Raw genomic sequence first — 21,274 nt, 5'->3', positions numbered from 1 at the left:
TTCTCCTAAAATGGCCAGAAAGCAAGCTCCTTTTGTCAGCCCAGGATTTCTTCCACATAGCATTGGCATCAGGTCAAATAGGTAGCTGCCACATTGTATTTATCTCTAGTTTGCACAAATAAACTCAAAATTTGGCAGAACTCAAGAGACATGTAATCTCACGGGCTCAGTACAATCTTTGCTTAATGAAAGATACTATTCCATCCTTTTGTGACAACATCTTTTTTTTTTTCCTGGAAGACGGCACAAATCTATTCCAATTTTTTCTCCAGAATATGTATGGCTAATTACTCTTTCCTTCATTTGCATCTATTTTTCCCCATTATATTTAGCTAGCTAGAGAAGGAAGACCTGTAACCATGGCAACCCAGGGAGGGGACTCTATGTTTCAGTCTTCACTCTGCCCTCTGCTCAGTTTCCTTGAACTCTAAATGTGTTCTGGCTTTTCTTATCTCTGCACATACAAGCTCTCCAGTCTTCTTTCTTAATATCCTACTTTCTCTTAATACTCTCACACTCCCAAATTATTGATTTGATCAGCATATTCTTTATTTATTAAACCCTAATACACTTCTGTCCTTCAACACAATTTCTATCCTATTCAAATTCTTTTTATTCAATAGTCTAAGCCTTAGCTTCCTTATCTATAAAATCAGCATTTTAACAAAGGTAATTTTTCAGATTCTTTCAATATCTGAAGGTCTAAGATGTTTCTAACATATGAACCCCAAAGATGCTGGCCAATCCACAAAATTAATGCACTTTAATTTTCCATTTTAATTTGAAGTATAGGAGAAATCAGTGTTTCCCCTCGATAAGAAATACCTTAGGAGTCTGAATTATGCTATATGTCCACTCTATTGGACATACATTTCCCCCCATATTCATGGCCATTCCCCTATAGGGAAATTACAGGTAACAAATTGCCAATTAAACATCGTACGATTCAGTCTGCTAGAGAAACGTTAATGAAGTAGCTGTAGTTTTCCAAATCCAGAAAAGATTTTGTTTTTAAGCCCTGACTAGACACATGGATGCATTGGGACTTCCTAATAGCTTGGACTGAGGACAGTGAAGACAAGTGAGCACCGTTCCTTGTTGCAAACGTTGTGGTAATAGGAGAGGTCATGCATCGGCAGTGACCGAGGTAGCAGCGGTGGTTGTCTGGTACTGGAAGCAGATAGTGTTGCTGATGGTGGTGACAGTATTTATTAAGAGGATGTTCTAGGTCAGGTACTTAGCTAAGGGCTCTAAGTTCAGAATATTGCTTGATACACAAAATAATCCCATAATGCAGAAATAGCCAATATCCCCATTCTATAGAAAGGTACACTAAAATGGAAAAGTTTAGTAACTTGTCAAGAGACAGCTGGTGAATGGGACTTTTCTGACTCAAAGTTAATTGGCCTGACACCAAAACCCAGGCTTTAAATCATCATAATGCAACATAACAGAATAATCTATAATAGATGTGTATTTTAGGAAACATTACTAAGACTAGAAGCAAGTACTATTCTGCTAAATAATGACACTCCTTTTTGCTTTCCCCATCGAGAAGAAAAAAATTATGTCAGATGATTATAGAGCTGTTGCTACCAAAATATCAGCTATTTTCTCCTGTACTCACAGAGGAAAACAACATTGCAATAGCTATTTTGGTAATTTCAGCATCAGTATCATGTCATAATTACTTTATTCAATATTTTCTTTGTAAAATTTGTAACACAGGCTATACACAATTTCCTCCAAATCCTGTAGATTTCTTAATTGAATGGTAGTTACATCATTGTGTGTAAAACCAAACTCTTCACATAGTATTTTATCATCCTCCATTCCAGGTCAAAAGTTTCATAATCTACATTCAAAATCTCCTATTTCATATATATATATATATACACACACATATATTTATATAGATAGATAGAATAGATGTAGCTATATATAGGACACCCTTCATGAATGTTGCTTCTATATAGACATTTGCCACTTTCTTTAGTGTATATCAGGGAATTCTCTTTAGTTGGGGTGACCTTTCTGTTTACATAGCATTTTATATCTGCCTCTGCTCAACTACTGAAACACCAGTAGCTAATAGTAACATGATGTAATGTCACTCATGTCAGTGTATGTGAGGTAAGAAACCATGGTTTTATGCATCCTTATAAACACAGGCTCTATATACGTACCTTGTAGGCGAAGCAGGTGCTCAGTCTACCAATACTTGGAAAAGATAATTCGGGTACAATCAGAAACACACAGCTGTCTCTCTCTACCGAGAAGGAATTAATTCAGTTTAACTTTTAATTCAATGAAGCTAGAATATGAAAAATGAGTAAAGGATGTATAAGTAGGATAATGTTCATGGTGACTATGGATGGAAAGATGTTTGCCCAGATCTTTGTAAATATTATATTCAAAAGTTGCTTCATTTGAATTTTAATTAGCAAATTAATTGGTATTGAGTTATATCTTATATGATCAATTAAGATTGGAAATACACTATTACAAATTTTACATTATGTTCAACAAGCACATACTGTATTCCATTTAAAAATATGTTTTAAGAACACATAGTGTACTCTATACCCTATTCGGGGTATAAGCATTCAGCAATTAAATAGGTAAAATTCTTGCTCTCATGAAGGATGAACATTGTAACACAAAACTAGTATAATAAAACTTGTGTTTTATTAAAAAAAACAAAACAAAACTAATGGGATCCCAATGGTAAAGCTGTTGTGCTGGTAGCTGCAGTGTGTGTGTGTGTGTGTGTGTGTGTGTGTGTGTGTGCTTTAAGAGTTTCTTTTCTTGGTGCAATAAAAACAAAGCATGAATAGCTAATATGTGCAACTCACTAACCAGATATTTGCTCTCGGAACCTATTTACACATAAGCATATAATAAAGGTGAAAAAACACTTTCTTGTTAATTACATTATTAAAGTTATTTATTAGAATTCCAGGAAATACCAGAGGGTAACACAGAAGAGACATTTACCAGCTCCTTTCAACACTACTAATGAAATTGCAAATGGAATTATCTTTATGAGTTCTAAGAATTATGCACTGTAAAAACTTCAAAATTGTTGTAATAGATATAAATAGCATGGAGAACATCAATAATGCATGTATAGTCATAAAGATAAAGAAGAGTTATGGTTGCATTTTTGCATCCTATATTTCTAATTTTCATGTTAAGCTAATTATCCATATTTATTTTTAAATAATTATTGTGATCATCCCCCTTTTTTTATTGCACCTTGCTGGGCTTTTCTTTTTTCCTTCCAAGATTTTACTTAAATCCAAGTTAGTTAACATCCCTTATTCTTTATATATGCTTTAGAAGTACTGCTTTTCCTGGCTGTATAGTACTCTACAACAGGAGGTTGGTAACATTTCTTAATCATTTCCTCGTTGTTGAACATATTAGTTGTCTTGAAATTTTTAGTATTATAGATTATAAGCCAATAACTAGGAAGAGTTACAAACGATAGAATACTAAGTTCCCATTTTTTCACTTAGCAAGCAAAGTTTTTCCTTTCTTTTTTTTTTTTTTTTAATGTTTATTTTTGAGAGAGAGACAGAGCTCAAGCAGGGGAGGGGCAGAGAGTGAGCGAGCCACAGAATCTGAAACAGGCTTCAGGCTTTGAGCTGAGAGGCCAGAGTGAAGAGCACAGAGCCCAATAAAGGGCTCGGACCCATGAACCATGAGATCATGACCTGAACCACCCAGGTGCCCCTCAGGCAAAGTTCTTCTGGGGGAAGAAAAAAAAAAGTAGTACATACTGCTACTGAAGGCTTACTGGGAGTCAACACTGAAAATAGACTCATGGAATCTGACTGAAAATAATTTGATTGGAAAGCAATTAGAAGCCAGAAATGTTAATCATCATAAAAGCAATCACAAAAGTTATCAAAGTTTTCAAAAGTAGCCCCCCCATGGACCAGATTTTCTATTTGAAATTTTTAGGATACACAAAAAAACTTAACATAAAACTTTACTACCTAAAAATATGAAATTATTTTATGCCCCAAAGCCTCATAAAAATGTGATCAATAGTTATGAATGGTTAGGTGTTGATTTCATAGCCACATGACTGAACGCTAAATATACAGTCTACAACAAAACGTTGCTTCCCTCCCTCAGAAGCTCTCTCAGCTCCATGGTTTTGCTTCACATGTCGACTCTGCCTTTGTGTCACCCCAGGCAAGTCTCAAACAACATTGTTAGTTGCAAACAGTTGAAGCCACTCTAACTAGTTTAAGTTGTAAAAGGATCTATTCAAGTTTATTAGGTAGTTTACCAAATTGTTGAGACAGGCAGGCAGACAGGATTAAGCTTCGGTAGAAGTCTAATGAGATTCTCACTTCTTCCAGGGCCATTGCCTTTCCTGAGTCAGACACCTGACCATGTGTGCTTGCTGCCCCATGAAGATGAAGGGCTTTTCCACAAATACCAGTAAGATCAAAGATCTGCATGGTTTCCTTCCTCATGCATATCACTTCATTTACAAGTCCCTCAGAGTGTGCATCTGACTGAAAGGGCCTAGCAGCAAGGAAGCCTGGTAATTTGAGTTCCACTATATGCCAACGGGACAAGACCTGTAATAATGGATAGGTCTCTAAATGTAGTAGTGCTGTCAAGATTATGGGCAATCATAGAAAAGACCAATATTGATAAGGCCTTAGCTTCCTGACCTGCAAAATCAACAGGAGAAACCCCACCTTACGGTTAAAATGTCAAGGGAGGGGCACCTGGGTGGCTCAGTTGGTTAAGCGTCCGACTTCAGCTCAGGTCATGATCTCATGGTTTGGGAGTTCAGGCCCTGCGTAGGGCTCTGTGCTGACAGCTCAGAGCCTGGAACCTGCTTCAGATGCTGTGTCTCCCTCTTTTTGCCCCTTTCCCACTTGCACTCTGTCTCTGTCTCAAAAATAAACATTAAATTTTTTTATGTCAAGGGAAATAATTGATGTAAAAGGAATTTGACAAGGTTAATGCCATACAAAATAGAAATGATATGTTACTATGCCCGACTAAATCTTTCTAAGGAAGCAATGGAGATAGGAAAGAAAAAAAATTTTTTTGGTCCACTTAAGTCTTCAAAAAACATTTAGTGATAGTGATGGTGTAGTTTTGTCTAAAAAATTTTTTTTCCAAAAATCTGGAGACATATTTTTAAGCTTAACTACTCAGGAGCATTGTGACTTTGACAATTCTATTTTAATTCTCTGAGCATTAACAACTTTGCATGTAAAATGAAAGTGTGTGATCATATATATTCAAGAGAAATTTTATCTCTGTAATTATAAAAGACCAGGTTACCATGCTGGAAAATATCTAAACCTTCCCTTCTATCAATTTTCTCAAAAGGGCACTCCTCAGGATGATTTCTCATATACCTCTAGATGCAAAGATTCAGGCACCTGTAACCAATGTGTCCCATTGCTAACTGTAACTCATATTATTCTATTTTTGCTAAAAAAATAACCACTGATGATGATTACTAACTCATTGGTCCTCAAGTATAGCATTACCTGAAGCTTTGAAAAATACTTTTACTTGAGTTCATCCAACAGCGACTGTAAATTAATGATGCCTGCATAAGCACTGGTGTTTAAAAGCTCACCAGGTGTAATAAATTTTGGGAAACCTTGAACCAACCTATCTGCTGATTGATGAATAATATCAAGTAATTGATCCTACAAAATCGTACAAATCCTTACCCCACTTCAGTATTGAAAATTCTCAAAATAAATGTTAACCTTAGAATGTCTGAATAACATATTTTATTCCAACCTGTATTCCGAGGATTAAGATCAATCAGGTTACTAAACTATATAATCTCTAAGAACCCCATCCATTCTAAGATAAAGAGATTAATTCATTTGTGCAAGAACACACTGATAATTAATGACAGGCCTGGGCAAAAAACCCAGGTCTTGGATCAGAGTCCAGTGCCCTCATCACTATGTCACTTTTTCAGTTAATTGAGTATACGTGACAATGAAACTTACTTGTGCAAAGCTACTTATGCTTGTCATTTTCATATCAACTTCACATTTCAAAGTTTTTATTACTTAACAGTACATTTGACTTTAAGTTATCAGTCATTATCCCCTTACTGTGGAACCTAATATAGTGAAACATTTATCCACAATCATCAATTATACATGTTCAAAAATATATTATGCCATTCAAATTTTTCTATTGCTTTCAGACAACTGTGTAAATTACAATGATAAATTGAAATAGGTAATCCAATATCCTTATTCAGAATAAAGTATTATTTATCAAAGATAATTAGGCATAGCACTATTTCCCACACAGGTCTAATAGGCATCATAATGTGCCTCACAAAGTGTGTTCTTCAGAACGTTAATTTTTAAAAATATTCTACAAAGGGAATTTCCGCATTGCAGTACATCCAGAAAACATTGCATATTTTAGTTTCCTTCTTGAGATTCAACATGAATATAACTGAACACTATGAAAAGCTCTGCAGTAAGGAATCCACTCTTCTGTATGGATTTTCCAAGGAAGTTGATCACAGAACCTATTTTCCATGCATAACCTACTACACTCACTGATCCCACCTGTCAAAGTCATATTAACATTTTAATTCCCTGTGCTACCCATGTAGGGTCTATTCCTGACAATAGACCGTCAGTGTTATGGTTAGTCCTAACACTGCACAGGGGATGACCATACATCATCTATCAACTTCATACACTTGCTTCCTATCACTATTCCTCTCCACCAAGTCTTCCAATGATGCACAAATATCAATTGTACTCATATGAACATGTACTTACATGTTCATTCTACTGCAATCTCAGTAAGAGCATTGGCTACTTACCTCTGGTCATCAAATCTATTCTCAGAACCTCCCTTTGTTTCCATCATGTGCTTTGTAATTGCTATTTGCAGTATCCTTAGAGAAAGAAGCCTTAGGGGTAGGAATTGGGTCTCCTTCATTTTAATAATCCCACTAGTCTTTAACACAATGTCTGAACGTAGCAGTTTCCTCATACATATTATTTTGCATGTATTAACCTTCACACGCAGTAAATGTATATATGCTGCCCTAAATTAGAATAAAATTATTTAAGTGGGAAAAACCACATTAAAAGTTAGAATACTTAATTATGTTTTTAAAAAAATCTTAATGTCTTTATTTATTTTTGAGACAGAGAGAGACAGAGCTTGAGCAGGGGAGGGGCAGAGAGAAAGGGAGACACAGAATCAGACTCCAGGCTCTGAGCTGTCAGCACAGAGCCCGAGGCAGCACGGACTGTGAGATCATGACCTGAGCCGAAGTCGGACGCTTAACCAACTGAGCCACCCAGGCGCCCCAAGAATTATTATGCACGAACAAGAAACATTAGTAAACACATCTTTTAAACTTGCTCAAGGTCCATCCTTTGGCACCCTTGTCATGCTGCTTCCCCTGGGGGACACTTTAGCCTGTAGCCTCTACTCCTCCCAAACCAAATAATCAACATCTTATTTTTGACTGTTTCCTAGCCTACATTAGATCATTCTTCTGTCTTGGTTATTGTACAGCCGATATGTACAATATTCGACTTGGATTTTTTTTTTTTTTGAGTTTACAATGGTTGGAACGCAATATGCATTCAGTAGAAACCGTACTTTAAATTCTGATTGCTGATATGTTCCCGGGCTAACAATATTTGGTATAAGAATCCTTGTGAGGCTGGGCAGTGGCAGCAAGCTGCAGCTCACGGTCAGCTATGTGATCGTGAGCGTGAACAACTGATAGATACACTTATAACAATTCTGTACCCATACGGCCATTCTGTTTCTATCAGTATTCAATAAATTACATGAGATCCTCCACACTTTATTATAAAATAGCTTTGTGTTAGAGGACTTTGCCCCACTGCAGGCTAACATAAGTCTTCCCAGAATGTTTAAATTTGGCGAGGCTAAGCTATGGCGTTCAGATTATGTGTATTTGATGCATTTTTGATTTACAGCATTCTCAACTTATGATCAGTCTCTTGGAACATGTTATTACTGCTAAAGTGTTAATGGAAGATACGGTTACGATGGCCAAACATTAGCAATTCAACATTAGGGTTTAATAATATGACAAGTCGGGTTCAGGCAAGAAATTTCAGTCAGGGTCCACAATTCACTTCCTAGATTGAAAATTATCATGTGAACTAATTACTTCCTAGAGTTTGACTATATATACTGGAACAAACTCCTTGCTCTTAATAATTATGAAATACGTTCATAACAGTCTTCGAACTGGTCTTAAAGCTCATATCCTCCAATCTGCAGCTACTGGAGACTTAATTCAGCAAAGCCCCTTATCAGTAAAAGCCAAATGACCCAGAAAAAGGTAATTCCCCTATACCATATCTAAGACAGTAAATGCTATTTCAGTGCTGTAGCCAGTATTACTAGAGCTCCTATTATATTAAAGGCAATGTAGTAGATTACGCTGCAGGTTCAAGAATAACAATAATCCTTAACTTTAAGAAATTAATACCAGTGTCTTTTCAAACAAGCAAAATACTGTTTTAGATGATAGTACTTTCCCTATAGAAATCAACGTTTTATACTCTAAGTATTTCCAAATTGAGGATTTATATTTTTCAAACCTTTCTAACATTATTTATATTTTCCCCTCATAAAATGACCCTGTATGCATTGCCCCACATTCTCAATAGCGTAGGATGCATTACATGGAAAAACCAATTTAATACTTTGCATTTTTAATGAAAATGTCTTTAGAAATATTCTTTATCAATTTTCAAGATATTAGTATAAAACATATTCATTTATCTCCTACTATGCTGAAAGCATTGTATTAGTTTATTTTTATTTTTTACTTTTTCCCTAGCTTCTCTTGGATTTGAGTTCTTTATAGTTCATTTTCCCATTTTTTCTATTAGTTCATAATGTGTACATTTTACTTGAGGAATTATTTCAGTGTTAATACTTGACTTACGAGGTTTTACCTTACATTTAATTTCCATGATCTTTAAAACAAAACGTAAGGAACTAAGAATGATAAAACCTTTCTCACCAACAGGTACCACCCTCCAAGTTAGCTTTATAGAAGTTTTACCCCATTTCACTCAATTCTGAAATCATTTTGTTATCTTAAAATCAGTGTCAATTTATATATCCCACATGAATTAGCAATTTATTTTCTTACCAATGTTTTATCTCACTTTAATCTGGAGGATTATCCTTTTCTCCAAAGTACATCCATTACTATTTGTTTTTCTGAAAAGGTCTTCCCTTTGCTCTCACTCCTCAGTGATGATTTATGGTATGAAGGATTTGGATTTGGGAATGATTTTAATACTTTGTATTCATTTGGTACTAGTACTTTGTGGGTAAGAAGTCCACTGTCATCCGAATCCTGGTCATAATTTCTTTTTCTCTGCTTTTAAGATAATCGTCTTTGGTGTTCCAAACTTCCACTGAACGTTTCTAGGTGTGTACTTTGCCAGTGTGAATATGTACAGGTTTTCTTCAATTCTTTGAAATTGCCTGGCATTATCTTTTTGACTAATGCCTCTCTATGCAACTTTTGTTACCTTCTACAACTCCTATTCGTTGCATTTTGGAACACCTTCTATTCTCCATCTCTCTTAATCTCATTACCACAGTCCTGTGCTGCCTTCTGGATATTTTTCTCAGATCTATTTTTTATATTAATTATCTCTTCAGCTGTATATAATCCAATGTTTAACTCCTATTAGGTTTTAATTTCACTCAATTTTCTCATTTCTAGAAATTTATTAGTTATTTAATTTTTTTGTCACCCTCTGGTTCCTCTTATAGATTATACTTCTTATTGAAAATTCTCTACCCATAGAATATAAACTTTGTGTGATCTGGTCTGTGCCAGTTTCTTCAGAGAGGTCGTTTATAGTAGCTTTTAATTACCACCCCAGTGTTTTCACCAAATACTATCAGTCTTTCATTTCTTGTTTGGAGATTAATCACTAGGGTAAACTTGGATGCCACATGTATGAGAAGCAAAGGTTTAGAATTCCAGTTTCTCAAAAGGTACCTTCCCCCCACCCCCATAAAAGCCTAACAAAAGACGATCTTTCTTGCTATATTCATGGGCTGGGGAATAAAGGTTTTACAGCCATTTACATGGACGACTTTTCCACAGCCCCAATTTCATGAGAGGTTGTCATTCCAGTTCTTTGATTAGTTCAATAAGATATATTGAACTAAATATAGGAAATAGTAACAATTTTAATTTATTTTATGGAGTTAATTGCCCAGTGTTATGTAAAGTTAGTTCCTTGTAATATGAAAAACACTTTGTAAACTACAGAGCACTATATTTATATTAGTTAGCTTGTTGAGCCTCATAAAACAAAACTTTTAATAAAATCTTAATGATGTCTTTCTGCTCCATTAAAATACTTAGATGTTCAGGCAGTCATTAAGCATCTGACTTCAACTCAGGTCATGATCTCAAGGTTCAGGAGTTCGAATCCCATCTTAAGTAGTAAGTGAGCCTCCTTTCTCCCTCCCTTGCTCCGTCCGTACCTCCCTGTCTGTCTCTTTCTCCCCCTTTGCCCCTCGCTCACTTGTACCCTTCTTCTCCCTCTCAAAAAAATGAAAAAAAAATTAGATGTTCAAGTATTATTTATATTCTATTTAAGGGTGTGTGAAATTTTATTTAAATCTTATTTTAGAAACCTAAGATTCAAATTTTTTAATTAAAAATTATAAATATTTTAATTAAAACACGGATTTAAACATTAAAACAAACCAAGTTATCTTTATTCTCAAGTCTAACTATCATGAACTAATTATCATGAACTAATTGTTCAAAGGAACAATTTTAAGGTTGCTGGAGATAGTTTGTCAGTCACTGATTGCAATAAGTGAGTAAAAGAGGTTTAGAAGTCATGAGAGTAAAAGGCACAGCATAAGGAATATAGTCAATGACATTGTAATAGCGTTGTATAGTGACAGATGGTTGCTACCCTTGTGGCGAGCACAGCATAACCTATAAAGAAGTGTATCACTACTCTGTACACCTGGAACTAATAGAACACTGGGGGCCAACTATTCAGAGATAATTTTTTTTCGAATATGTTTTTCTTGTTCTTAATGCCAATTATATTATAGAACCCGTATTAGATAAAAATTTCCAAAGCAACATTCAGTTCGTTTACTCACACTGCATATACAAAATAAAACAAGTAACAAAAACTTAATAGGTAACTCAGTCTTATTGCCACTATAGAATGGAAGAACTATTTTTTAAAAATTCAATGGCTTTGTTCTAATATTCTTGATTCTAATTTTTCTATTTTAACGTAATGATCGTTCACTCGGTGAAGTTTCATATACATGTATCTCCTTGTCTGCTTCATCTAAGTCATTATTTTTCAATGAAACATCAAGATCAGTTCACAATAAGTAGTTAAGGGAGTATTGTATATGTTGACATCATGGAATATGGTGTCAGAAACCTGAATTTATGTTTTAATTCACTAACTACTAGCTGTGACCTTGGAGTAAATTACTGAAGCACCTTCATTTCCCTCATTTACAGTAGAGGAGATCTAATTATTACTGAGTACCTAAGCAGGGCTGGCTGTGTGACAAGTGCTTTCAATACATGGACTTAATTAAATGTCACAACATCACTATTGAGTTCTATCCATATTGTGGCAGAGTGGAGACGAGAAACTAAGTGATTTTATGTCAAAACCATATGTTCATTGCTCAGTAATACAGTGACTGCAAAAATAGTATCGATAATTCCAGTTTCTCAGTAGTTTAAGTTGGGTGTAAAATCATGGAAGGTTTTGTTTTCAGTGTCAAAAATAATCAAAAACCATGGAGTTCTATTTTTGATAATATACATAAAATGTAAGGTTTAAAATTTTTATGAAAAATTCAACAGTGTAACTAATTTTGCAATTTTTTGAAGTCAGGTTTACCAAGACCCAATGTACATGAAGCAAAATTCACATGTTTGTGTACAGTTATGTGGGCTATAGGAAATATATACACAGTTGACCCTGGGGCTGTAAGAAATATATATACAGTTGACTCTTGAACAATACGGAGATTCAAGGCACCAACCCCCTGGGCAGTCAAAAATCCATGCATAACTTCTGACTCCCCCAACTAATAGCAACTAACAGTTGATTGAGCCATATTTTATATGTTCCATGTATTATAAACTTTATTCTTACACTGAAGCTAAAGAAAATGTTAACAAAATCATAAGGGAAAATACATTGACAATACTATATTTAGCAAAAGAAACCCATGTATAAATGGACCCACGCAGTTCAAATCCATGTTATTCATGGCTGACTATAGCTTTTTAATCACTTACAATGTCAAGACAATGAGTGGTTCTATTCCCTCCAAACTATCTCTAATCCCTTTCCCCAATTCCAGCACAATGTTGGATGGAAATGATGAGAATGGACATTCTTGCCTTGTTTCTAATCTTACAGGAAAACCTTTCAGTTTTCAGTATTGAATATAATGTTAAGTATAGGCTTTTCATATATGATTTTCATTCTATTGAGGTCAATTTATCCTATACCGAATTTATCCTATATCTAGCATTTTGTCAAGTTTTTTTCTGCATCTATTGATATAATTATGTGATTTTTATCCTAAACTGAGTCATGAATGAATAGAGAATCTGAACAGACCAATAACGAGTAAGGAAACTTAGTCATTTAAAAATATCCCAACAAAGAGAAGCCAAGGAGATGGTTTCACTAGTAATTCTACCAACTATTTCAAGAGTTAATACCAATGTTTCTCAAACTCCTCCAAAAAATTGAAGAGGTACCATTTCCTAACTCATTTTATGAAGCAAGCATTTCCCTGATACCAAAGTCAGACAAGGAGGCTACAAGTGAAGAAAACTACAGGCTAATATCCACTGAGTGTAGATGCAAAATTTCTCAACACCATAGACTGAACACACCATACAGACATCTACAGAACATACTATCCAACAGAATATACATTCTTTTCAAACACACAGAACATCTAGGATAGATCATATGTTAAGCCATAAAAAAAAAGCCTCAACAAATTCAAGAAGATAGAAACTATATCAATGATCTCTCTGACCACAATGGTATGAAATTAAAAATCAGTACCAGAAGGAAAGCTGGAAAATTTGCAATTATGAGGAAATTAAACAACACACTCCTGAACAACCATCAAAGAAGTTATCAAAAAGCAAATAAATATCTCAAGGCAAATGAAATTGGCAACACACCATACCAAAACCTTTGAAATACAACAAAAGAAATTCCAAGAGGAAAATGAAAATGCATTTAATTTTCAAATCCAAAAAGATATTGGATTAAAAAGATGGTGGTTTTTAAGGAAGACAATTGTTGTGATGAGTACTGGGTGATATACGTAAGCGATGAATCACTAAATTCTACATCTGAAACTAATATTACAATGTAGGTTAACTAATAAAAACTGGAAATTACTTAAAAAAAGAATGAAAGAAAGATCTCAAACAATGTAGCTTTACACCTCAAGGGACTAGGAAAAAAAAATTAAACCCAAAGGTGGCAAAAGGAAGGAAATAAAAATTAGAGCAGAAATACATAAAACAGAAAACAGGAAAACAGTAAAGATTAACAAAAGAGTTGGGTTTTTGAAAAGATACAAATGACACACCTTTTGATAGACCAACTAAGGGGAAAAAAAAAGACAGGAGCCAAATTAATAAAATTATGAAAGAAAAAGGAGACATTACAATTCATACCACAGAAATACAATGGATCATAACACGACCGTGAACAATTATATGTCAATAATAAAATATTTATCTAAAATAAATTTTTAGAAGTATATGGCCCACCAAGACTTAATACAGAATAAGTAGAAAATGCTAACATATCAATAACAAGTGAAGAGATTGAATTGATAATCAGAAACTGGAATCCCAACCAAGGAAAGTCCCTAGCCTGAGGACTTCACTGGTGAATTCGGCCAAACATTTAAAGAATACTAGTGCCAATCTTTGTCAAACTCCTCCAAAAAAATTGCAAAAAAAGAGAACACTCCCCAACATATTTTACAAGGCCAGAACTGATACCAAAGCCAGCTAAGGACACCACATGAAAACTAGGAGTGGAAATCCGTGATGAACATAGATGCAAAATTCTCCACAAAATTCTAGCAAAACAAATTCATCACATCAAAAGGATCATACACCATGACTAATTGGGATTTATTCCTGGGATGCAAAAAATGCTCATAGTACACAAAAAACTTAATGTGACACACCATATTAATGGAAGATTTAAATTCTGTAGTCCAAGGTATTTTCTTTTGATGTCCTAGGCAATGTAATTTTGCTGAATACAAGGTCACAAAGATTCTCTGTTATACTGCTTTAACAAGATTCAGGTTTTAAGAGTTAATACCTGGGCTTATGAGTTAACAGTGTAGGATGTAACTTGGTATGAAGACTTACTTATTATATATATATATATATATATATATATATATATATATATATATTATTTTTTTTTTGAGAAAGAGAAATAGAGCAAGCAAGGGGCAGAGAGAGAGAGAAGCACAGAATCCGAAGCAGACTCCAGGTTCTGAGCACAAAGCCCAACGCTGGGCTTGAACTTGTGAACCGCAATATCATGACGTGAGCCAAAGTCGGCCACTTAAACCACTGAGCCACCCAGGCACCCCGAGATGTATTTACTGTTAATGTTCAAATTTTCCAGCACAAATCATTGAAAATACTATGCTCTCTCCACTGTGTTGCTTTTATTAACTCCATATATGGTTCTATTTTTGGGCTTTCCATTCTGCTCCATTGATTTGTGTGTCTATCCTTTTCCAGCTCCTATTTATGAACACATTAGTCTGTGGTTTGCGTCTCATGTGATATCATTGTTTGGTTTTGAGGTAATATAAGCCTTATAACAGAAGTTATAAAGTGTGCTTCACTTCCATTTACTGGAAGTTTGTAACTTTTTTTTATTGTTGTTCTGATACAAGTCTATTGAGTTATGGAAGCTAGTATTTACTAGAAAATCAAAGTGGTGAAAACCTGTAAGATCTACCGTCATTCCAAGTTTCATTATACAGCAGAGTATTTTAACTATAGTCACATTGTAGTACATTATTTTTCTAGAATTTAATCATCTTCTACAACGCATACTTAGTACCCCTTGACTAACATCTTCCCATTTCCCTCTCCACCCCCATGAGAGATATATTAATTATATTGACTGTGGGATTTACTTCACAATATATACATATATTAAAACACTCAGTTGGGGCGCCTGGGTGGCTCAGTCAGTTGAGCATCCGACTTGGGTTCATGGCATGAGTCCCTGCCCTGCATTGGGCTCTGAGCTCTCAGTGCAGAGACTGCATCAGATACTCGGTCTCCCTTTTTTCTGTCCCTCCCTCATTTGAGCACTCTTTCTAAAATAAACATTAAAAAAAAGCAAAAAACAAAAAACAAAAACACTAGGTTGTACACCTTAAATACAATTTTCATTTGTCAATTACACATCAATAAAACTGGAAATTAAAAAGAAAGTCAAAGGGGAAGTTTTCATTGTAAATCCATGTACTCTTCAAACATGCTTAATGTACACAACTCCTTTGATTTAGAAAGCAGTTAGAGATTACTTATGTCTAGATAGATTTCATAGCTTCATGTTACTAATACTTTCTCTGATTTTTCTTTGGAAAGAAAAAAAAGTCAACGCAGCTGTTAATGGAAAACTAGATTTAAGTAGCACAACAAAGTCCTTATATACTCGTAAATTGGTGGGGGGGGGGGGCAGTGCCCTCAGAGAATGTGCAAAAATAAAAGATAAAGAGACTTAACAGTTTTTCTCCTTAGCCAAGAATGAAAATTTTTAGCAAAATGTATTTTGAGTACCACAAAGCTTCTTTTGACGTGCAATTATAGGGAAGTTCGTTTTAATTTGGATAACTTGCACATACCCCTAATATACTTACCAGCATATGAGTATTTCACTTAGGACTTTCCCCTCAAACAATTAAGACAAATATTTCATCATCATTTACAGCATACTTCTAGTTATACTTCCTCAACAATTAGGAATCATTTTAATAACATTTACTTAGGAGTTTAATTAAAAGCACCAAGCATAGTGCCTCCAATCTAATAATGTATTTTAGCCTCCTTGCCACTCTTAGATTTAAAGTAATATTCACACACTAGACCATTTCTTACAATAATCTTTTGGTGTAGGGAAAAAGAAGATTTATGTAATTGACGGATGATGAAACATCTACACATAGAGAAACGTTCTGGCCAATATCAAATGACTGAGGACTGAAATTTTAAACATACAGCAATTCAACTTAACGCATTCTATTTTCTCAATTCCAAGTAAAGACTGAAATACTAAGCAACATATAAAATTAAGACACCGAGTGGGGTCTTTAAAACTAGAAAACATATATAATTATAGAAAATAACAGTTTAAGAGACTGATCTCCAAAGTTATGTATGTGAGCCATGGAGGGTGGAAAATACATTCCACTGGGGATGTACTGGAAACAGTAGCTGGCATTTGTTGTATTATGATCTTGGGCACTCGATATACATTTAAGTAATTCTTCCAAGAATCCTACAGTACAGATGCCTCATTCCAGATGAGGAAATTGAAACATGATGGGTAAAAAAATCGAGAAAATAAATTTTCTATGAATATTTATCAATAAGAACATTTAGTTTTAACATTCAATATTGTTACTGATAGAACATGCAGTTTCTAAGTAATAAACATTTATAGTTTATAACTTTTTAAAATGTTTTCTTAAACAGGTGATCAAAATTTGCAGCCTTCTGATGAATTACTTTGGAGAGGCTAGTTCCATTTAAATGGAGGGAAAGATACTTAATCTGCCTTACATCTAAAATGGTTAGGAGTATTCTAATAAAAGACTACATAAGTTTAAAACGTTCTTATGAATGCTATTTTCACAAGGTTCAATGGTAACTTAACAAAGCCGAATTAATTAAGAAGATAGAAGAAGCTGCCAACAGTTTTATGGACTTCGGGTCACAAAACCAGTCCTAGCTTCAGTTTTGTTTTGTTTTGCTGAGGTTATTGCTAAATTAGGAGGCATTCACTATGGCTCCTTAAAGGAGATCAAAAAATGCAATTCCATAGTCAAATGAAAGAGTTTGGGGTAGGGGGCATATTTTTGCTTCCCAAGAACTTCCTGTCTGCTTATACTCGAAGTAGGATTGCTTCCTACTCTGAGTAGTCAGCCTCAAAACCTACCCTCCCCTACTTTCCCCAACATACATTTATTAGGGGTCCACTATGTGTCAGCTAATTTTTTCCAGTTTTGTTGAGATGTAATTGGCATAATTCCTAATTATGTGAGGTGATAAAATGTTAACATTTTGTGGTAAACATTTTACCACCTTTGATTTATATCAAAGTATATTGTATACCTTAAACATATACAATGTTACATGTCAGTGATATCTCAATTAAGGTTGATTCCCACTGTGGCTGGCTTTTTGTAGTGGTTAGAATTCTCTGGGTATTTCCAAATTTCTTCTGAGCACATTTCTCTATAGTATATTAAGGATTTTTTTCCATCACTGATGAAATTCAAACATTCCTGAGGAGGAGTCAGGCTTTAAAGAGCGTCTCTTTCATTCAAGGGGAGTGGGAAATATAAGCTTCCAGTTATGGAATGAGTAAGTCATGGGAATAAGGGTGCAACACACGGAACGTAGTAAATGACACTGTAATAGTGTATGGTGAGAGATGGTAACTACACTCATGGTGAGCACAGCGTAAGATACAGAGTTCTCAAATCACTATGTTGTACACCTGAAACTAACAGAACCTGTGTGTCAACTAGGATTCAATATAAATTTAAAATATAATTCAATAAAAAAAACCCGTTACTTTACATATGTGTATAATTCCTGTTCTCGAAATTTCAACAACTTTAACCCACGTACCACTACTGCAGCCCTAGAAAGCAGATAGTAGTGAATATAATAACTTTGTTTTACAGCAGAAGAAACGGAGTATTTAAGCTGTGCCAGGTCACAAAATTAGCCAGCGGTAGAGCTGAAATTAGACTGCAGACAATTGGTTTCAGACTGTGTTTAGGGGAATGATGGCATAAATTATTTTCCAAACTTTGAAGAACAAAGAAATCCTCCACCCAAAAGTTAGGAAGGCATTGCAGTTTCAATTGGGACAGTTTGAATAAACTAGAATATATGGTCATCCTATCTAAGACCAGTAGACCAAGTATGAAGAAGACATTTTCTCTTCCATTATAGCTCTTGTAGGAAGGCCCCATATTGTAGAGCCAAGCACAAGAGCAGGTCAGTATTTCTTAGTCCTTCCTGGGTCAAATCTACACGTATAAGTTTAATGAAGTCCCTTACCAGAAAGTGAACATCCGTAAATGCAGACATGTGCATTTAAAACAGGCATTCACAAAATTTGTTTTTCTAGGACTTAAGTTCTTTCACTGTTCCTCGCAGATTATGAATCCCTGATTTAAACAAAGTAATTCAGATTTAACAATCTTATCTCTTCATTTGTTAACAAGACTGCTAAATTAGGTCTAAGAATATTGGAATTCCATTCTGTACAACTTACACTTTGGAGTTTTTTTTTCATGAAGAATTATCAGTAAAAATAGGTCATCGACTTTCTTCAATCATTTTGAAAGTCTGAAATATGTATGGATAACAAGAAGATGAGTAAAAGGAACATGAGGTTCTATAATCACTACCCTAATATTCACTATTAAAAACTAATGCCTGTTATACCTCCAACATTACCTTAATTTTCTAGTGGTTAAACTTTTTATTTTACGATATTACAAGATATATTTTTCAACAAAAGAAAAAAAAACTGACCACCTACTAAACTTGATTTGGTATAGATCGCCAACTTCAGATATTGTTCTATTTTACTGTCATCCATTATTCACATCTGTACAATCACTTTTAAAATAGCACAAATAGCACTTAAGTTGCCTGATAGGATGTTTTAAGACCTAAACAATTATCAAGAAGTATTAATATTCAAATTAAATATTATTTAAATCAATTAAATTAAATTAAAATATTCAAATTAAAATTCAAATATTCAAATATTCAAATTCAAGTAGGATTAAAAAATGTCCAGGTCTATGTAGAAAAGATCTATGTGGTCAAGTGGATTAAGATCATTGGACGATACACGGAATCAGCATTCAGTTACAATTATATATTATGATAAAATGGACTTCCTGTAATTCTACAAAACTGAAGGCAGTGGCCTTGTTCAAGAGCACCAACTATTCTTTTTTCTCTAGAGGATATGGTTTTCCTGATGCCAAGTTTGGCTCAAGAGGGTCATGGAAGGCCCTAAGCATTTCCTATCAAGGGTAAGGATGCATAGGTCGTTGGTCAGAATTGTTCATCAACAGAAGTTACTTAGTTACAGGTTTCAAAGGACAATGACATAGCTAGGACAGATCTTGTGTTGATGCTCTCATAGGCAGCTGTCACCCCTTCCTAGCAGCTCTATGGACAGATGTGCCACTGAGAGGTACTGCCTCTGTTTCTGATGGGAGTTTGTCTATTTCCCTTGCAGAAGAAGTGTACATGTTTCGTCTTATAGGAGAGGTCAATTTGGTTCATTTTATATAGCTAGTTGCTTATGGTCTCTTCCTGTCAAGATATTACAATTCCAATAGTTCCATATATTAAAAAAAATCCTGTATTTCTTTAAAAATCTCCAATTGTGAAATAGGGAAACTCAAAGACCATTTTCAACCCAAGATAAAAAGTGTTTTCAATTAAGCTTAAAGATGTTAAAGTTCTTAAATCTTTTTTTTTTTATGTATGCTAAACATGTCCCTTAAAATCACCTATGCTCCAGTCCATTTTAAGGCTTTTATTTAAAAACCAACATGCACACAAACAGTAAATATATACTCAATCTAGATGAAATTTTAGCAATTCTCATTTAGGAGAATTGAACTGCTCACTTTTAATATACAAAATATTTCCACTATTACTAGAAATGTGTGTGAGCAATTAAATTCATACTTCCCTTCCTATTAGTCATCACTATAAAATAAGGAGAACATTTTTATTTATTTTTATTGTTTATTTTTGAGAGACAGAGAGCATGAGTGGGGGAGGCGCAGAAAGAGAGACACAGATCCTGAAGCACGCTCCAGGTGCCCCCAAGGAAAGCATTTTAAGAATATATTAGAACTTGAGCATTTCCCCAAGTACTGGTCCATTTCATACAGCTACCTTGGAACACAAGGTTCAGAAGTGCTTTTGGAGATTGCTCCTTCCTTTTTAGGTCTAGAATATCAAGTCTTTACCACTGAAGGATGAATTTAAATTTTGGAAATCATCACAAGTCATTTAGAGCTAATTATGCTCAATGAGAATTGTGATCCAGCAAAGCCAATTTGCAGTATTGTTTAAAGGAAGAGTTTTAAAGATAGCATGCCATGAACCAAAGCAGTTTGATGGTAAAAATGCCAATCAATTAGACCCCAAACTAGACCAGACTACAAGCTCAAAATAGGCTGAACACTAACAGATCTCAATTCTGGCTGCAGTTCAGAATTAGGTGAGTAGCATTTTAAAAACCTTGGTTTGCAAGCATAATTCATCCCAGAAACATACTTGTAATCCAAAGCACTTGTATATCCAAGCGATATTTCAAGAACTATTGGCCCAGTTGTGGTCACGTGACATTGTGTCATGGACTACTCGTATTGCAAGACATCACTTGCTTATCAAGTTAAAATTTATTAGACATGTTTGCTCATCTTGCAGAACACCGGCAGAACAAGTTACTTGCAATCCAAGGGTTTACTGTATATGGCTACTAGGACCATTCTTGGTTTTTCCATGTAATCCTAAGTGTCAGTGTATTGTTTAGAATGGTTATTATGAGTAAAGTTGATTCAGAGTAGCTCTATTTAAGAAGTGATTTTTTGCTAGGTAGTACCAATATTGGATCTGAAATGGTAGTAGTTAAATCCCTTAGCTGCACTCAGATGTTATTTACTAAGTGGTTCAATTTCAGGTACCAAGAGGCCCTGATGCCACCATTTCATCTGACTTGCTTTCCCACTTTGTAGAGTATTACGAAGCAATCATTAACATTCCATGGCTTCAGTCCTTAAGATGTTTGACCTGTTTAAGAAATGCTGCATCTCTGGGGATGGGACATGCTACTTTCATCTATTAGAA

This window comes from Acinonyx jubatus, chromosome A3 (assembly GCF_027475565.1).
Source record: "Acinonyx jubatus isolate Ajub_Pintada_27869175 chromosome A3, VMU_Ajub_asm_v1.0, whole genome shotgun sequence".
NCBI lineage: Eukaryota > Metazoa > Chordata > Mammalia > Carnivora > Felidae > Acinonyx > Acinonyx jubatus.
The sequence above is the reverse complement of the archived record's forward strand: the minus strand, read 5'-3'. Positions refer to the sequence as shown.